The following is a 5,057-nucleotide window of genomic DNA, read 5'->3' on the forward strand; positions in this document are numbered from 1 at the left end:
GATCCTGATGTGGCTGGAGAGGGTGCCTGTGATGGCACAAAGCTTGTCCCAGTCACCTTTGTTGCACTGGATGCAGATGTGGGTCCTGAGCTGGCTGTGGTGGGTGCCTGTGATGGTGATGGGCTTCCACCAGCCCCCGCTGTTGCACTGGATGCAGGTGTGGGTTCTGTAGTAGCTGTGAAGGGTGCCTCTGAAGGTGCCAAGCTCCTGCCAGCCCCCGTTGTTGCACTAGGTCCAGATGTAGGCATTGAGGTAGCTGTGGTGGGTGCCTGTGAGGCCGTAGAGACCCTGATGGCCCAAGTTGTTGCACTGGACACATATGTGGGTCCTGAGGTGGTTGTAATAGGTGTCTGTGACAACACTGAGCTCTCTCCAGTGCCCGAGGTTGCACTGGATACAGATATGGTTTCTGATGTGGCTGCAGGAGGTGCCTTTGACAGTGTAGAGCTCCCGCTGGTCCCTGTTGTTGCACTGGATGGAGATGTGGATCCTGAGGTAGCTGGAGAGAGTGCCTTTGATGGCATAAAGCTTGTTCCAGTCACCTTTGTTGCACCGGATGCAGATATGGGTCCTGAGCTGGCTGTGGTCGGTGCCTGTGATGGTGATGAGCTTCCACCAGCCCCTGCTGCTGAACTGGATGCAGGTGTGGGTTCTGTAGTAGCTGTGATGGGTGCCTCTGTAGTCACTCCAGTCCCCGTTGTTGCACTGGATACAAATATGGGTACTGATGTGGCTGCAGTAGGTGTCTGTGACGGTGTAGAGCTCCTGCTGGCCCCTGTTGTTGCACCGGATGCAGATGTGGATTCTGAGGTGGCGGTGGAGAGTACCTGTGATGGTGTAGAGCTCGTCCCAGTCCCCACTGTAGCACCAGAGGCAGATGTGGGCCCTGAGGTGCCCGTTGTAGGTGCCTCTGATGGTGTAGAGCGTCCGCCAGCCCCCATTGTTACACTGGATGCAAATGTGGGTCCAGCGGTTACGGTGTTGGGTGCCTTTGATGCCAATGAGCTCCCACTGGCCCCTGTTGTTGCACTGGATGGAGATGTGGATCCTGAGCTGGCTGTGGTGGGTGCCTGTGATGGTGATGAGCTTCCACCAGCCCTCATTGTTGCACTGGATGCATGTGTGGGTTCTGTAGTAGCTGTGATGGGTGCCTCTGAAGGCGTCAAGCCCCCGCCAGCCCCTGTTGTTGCACTAGGTGCAGGTGTGGGGCTTGAGGTAGTTGTGGGGGGTGCCTCTGATGTCATAGAGCCCCTGATGGCCCACGATGTTGCACTGGACACAGATGTGGGTGGTGAAGTGGTTGTGATGGGTGTCTGTGACAACATTGAGCTCTCTCCAGTCCTCGTTGTTGCACTGGATACAAATATGGGTACTGATGTGGCTGCAGTAGGTGTCTGTAACGGTGTAGAGCTCCTGCTGGCCCCTGTTGTTGCACCGGATGCAGATGTGGATTCTGATGTGCCGTTGGAGAGTACCTGTGATGGTATAGAGCTCGTCCCAGTCCCCACTGTAGCACCAGAGGCAGATGTGGGCCATGAGGTGCCGATTGTAGGTGCCTCTGATGGTGTAGAGCTTCCGCCAGCCCCCGTTGTTACACTGGATGCAAATGTGGCTCCAGCAGTTGCGGTATTGGGTGCCTTTGATGCCAATGTGCTTCCACTGGCCCCGGTATTTGCACTGGATGGATATGTGGATCCAGAGCTGGCTGTGGTGGGTGCCTGTGATGGTGATGAACTTCCACCAGCCCTCATTGTTGCACTGGATGCATGTGTGGGTTCTGTAGTAGCTGTGATGGGTGCCTCTGAAGGCGTCAAGCTCCCGCCAGCCCCTGTTGTTGCACTAGGTGCAGGTGTGGGGCTTGAGGTAGTTGTGGGGGGTGCCTCTGATGCCGTAGAGCCCCTGATGGCCCATATTGTTGCACTGGACACAGATGTGGGTCCTGAAGTTGTTGTGATGGGTGTCTGTGACAACACCGAGCTCCCTCCAGCCCTCGTTATTGCACTGGAAACAGATATGGGTACTGATGTGGCTGCAGTAGGTGCCTGTGACGGTATAGAGCTCCTGCTGGCCCCTGTTGTTGCACTGGATGGAGATGTGGATCCTGAGGTAGCTGGAGACGGTGCCTGTGATGGCACAAAGCTTGTCCCAGTCACCTTTGTTGCATCGGATGCAGATGTGGGTCCTGAGCTGGCTGTGGTGGGTGCCTGTGATGGTGATGAGCTTCCACCAGCCTCCGTTGCTGCACTGGATGCTGGTGTGGGTTCTGTAGTAGCTGTGATGGGTGCCTCTGAAGGCGTCAAGCTCCTGCCAGCCCCTGTTGTTGCACTAGGTGAAGATGTGAGGCTTGAAGTAGCTGTGGTGGGTGCCTGTGATGCCGTAGAGCCTCTGATGGCCAACGTTGCTGCACTGGACACAGATGTGGGTCCTGAATTGGTTGTGATGGGTGTCTGTGACAACATTGAGCTCTCTCCAGTCCTCGTTGTTGCACTGGATACAGATATGGGTACAGTAGGTTCATGTGACAGTGTAGAGCTCCCGCTGGCCCCAGTTGTTGCACTGGATGCAGATGTGGATTCTGAGGTGACTGTGGAGAGTATCTGTGATTGTGTAGAGCTCGTCTCAGTCCCCACTGTAGCACCAGATGCAGATGTGGGTCCTAAGGTGCCCGATGTAGGTGCCTCTGACGGTGTAGAGCTCCCACCTGCCCCCATTGTTGCACTGGATGCAAATGTGGGTCCAGAGGTTACGGTGTTGGGTGCCTTTGATGCCAATGAGCTCCCACTGGCCCCGGTTGTTGCACTGGATGGATATGTGGATCCTGAGGTGGCTGGAGAGGGTGCCTGTGATGGCACAAAGCTTGTCCCAGTCACCTGTGTTGCACTAGATGCAGATGTGGGTCCTGAGCTGGCTGTGGTGGGTGCCTGTGATGGTGATGAGCTTCCACCAGCCCCCAATGTTGCACTGGATTCAGGTGTGGGTTCTGTAGTAGCTGTGATGGGTGCCTCTGAAGGCGTCAAGCTCCTGCCAGCCCCTGTTGTTGCACTAGGTGCAGATGTGGGGCTTGAGGTAGCTGTGGTGGGTGCCTGTGATGCCGTAGAGCCCCTGATGGCCCACGTTGGTGCACTGGACACAGACGTGGGTCCTGAAGTGGTTGTGATGGGTGTCTGTGACAACACTGAGCTCTCTCCAGTCCCCGTTGTTGCACTGGATACAGATAGTGGTACTAATGTGACTGCAGTAGGTGCCTGTGATGGTGTAGAGCTCCCGCTGTCCCCTGTTGTTGCAGTGGATGGAGATGTGGATCGGGAGGTGGCTGGAGAGGGTGCCTGTGATGGCACAAAGCTTGTCCCAGTCACCTTTGTTGCACCGGATGCAGATGTGGGTCCTGAGCTGGCTGTGGTGGGTGCTTGTGATGGTGATGAGCTTCCACCAGCTCCCGTTGTTGCACTGGATGCAGGTGTGGGTTCTGTAGTAGCTGTGATGGGTGCCTCTGAAGGCGTCAAGCTCCCGCCAGCCCCTGTTGTTGCACTAGGTGCAGATGTGGGGCTTGAGGTAGCTGTGGTGGGTGCTTTTGATGCCGTAGAGCCCCTGATGGCCCACGTTGTTGTACTGGACACAGATGTGGGTCGTGAAGTGGTTGTAATGGGTGTCTGTGACAACATTGACCTCTCTCCAGTCCTCGTTGTTGCACTGGATATAGATATGGGTACTGATGTGGCTGCAGTAGGTGCCTGTGACGGTGTAGAGTTCCCGCTGGCCCCTGTTGTTTCACTGGATGGAGATGAGGATCCTGATATGGCTGGAGAGGGTGCCTGTGATGGCACAAAGCTTGTCCCAGTCACCTTTGTTGCACCGGATGCAGATGTGGGTCCTGAGCTGGCTGTGGTGGGTCCTTGTGATGGTGATGAGCTTCCACCAGCTCCCGTTGTTGCACTGGATGCAGGTGTGGGTTCTGTAGTAGCTGTGATGGGTGCCTCTGAAGGTGTCAAGCTCCTGCCAGCCCCCGTTGTTGCACTAGGTCCAGATGTGGGTATTGAGGTAGCTGTGGTGGGTGCCTGTGATGCCGTAGAGCCCCTGATGGCCCTCGTTGTTCCATTGGACAGAGATGTGGTTCCTGAAGTGGTTGTGATGGGTGTCTGTGACAGCATTGAGCTCTCTCCAGTCCCCGTTGTTGCACTGGATATAGATATGGGTACTGATGTGGCTGCAGTAGGTGCCTGTGATGGTTTAGAGTTCCCGCTGGCCCCTGTTGTTGCACTGGATGGAGATGAGGATCCTGATGTGGCTGGAGAGGGTGCCTGTGATGGTACAAAGCTTGTTCCAGTCACCTTTGTTGCACCGGATGCAGATGTGGGTCCTGAGCTGGCTGTGGTGGGTGCTTGTGATGGTGATGAGCTTCCACCAGCTCCCGTTGTTGCACTGGATGCAGGTGTGGGTTCTGTAGTAGCTGTGATGGTTGCCTCTGAAGGCGTCAAGCTCCCGCCAGCCCCTGTTGTTGCATTAGGTGCAGATCTGGGGCTTGAGGTAGCTGTGGTGGACGCCTGTGATGCCGTAGAGCCCCTGATGGCCCTCGTTGTTGTACTGGACAGAGATGTGGGTCCTGAAGTGGTTGTGATGGGTGTCTGTGACAGCATTGAGCTCTCTCCAGTCCCCGTTGTTGCACTGGATACAGATATGGGTACTGATGTGGTTGCAGTAGGTGCCTGTGACGGTGTAGACCTCCCGCTGGCCCCTGTTGTTGCACTGGATGGAGATGAGGATCCTGATGTTGCTGGAGAGGGTGCCTGTGATGGCACAAAGCTTGTTCCAGTCACCTTTGTTGCACCGGATGCAGATGTGGGTCCTGAGCTGGCTGTGGTGGGTGCTTGTGATGGTGATGAGCTTCCACCAGCTCCCGTTGTTGCACTGGATGCAGGTGTGGGTCCTGAGCTGGCTATTGTGGCTGCAGTAGGTGCATGTGACGGTGTAGAGCTCCCGCTGGCCCCCGTTGTTGCACTGAATGCAGATGTTGGTCCTGAAGTGGCTGTAGTGGGAGCCTGTGACGGTGTTGAGCTCCC

This window comes from Lissotriton helveticus, chromosome 1_2 (assembly GCF_964261635.1).
Source record: "Lissotriton helveticus chromosome 1_2, aLisHel1.1, whole genome shotgun sequence".
NCBI classification, from domain to species: domain Eukaryota; kingdom Metazoa; phylum Chordata; class Amphibia; order Caudata; family Salamandridae; genus Lissotriton; species Lissotriton helveticus.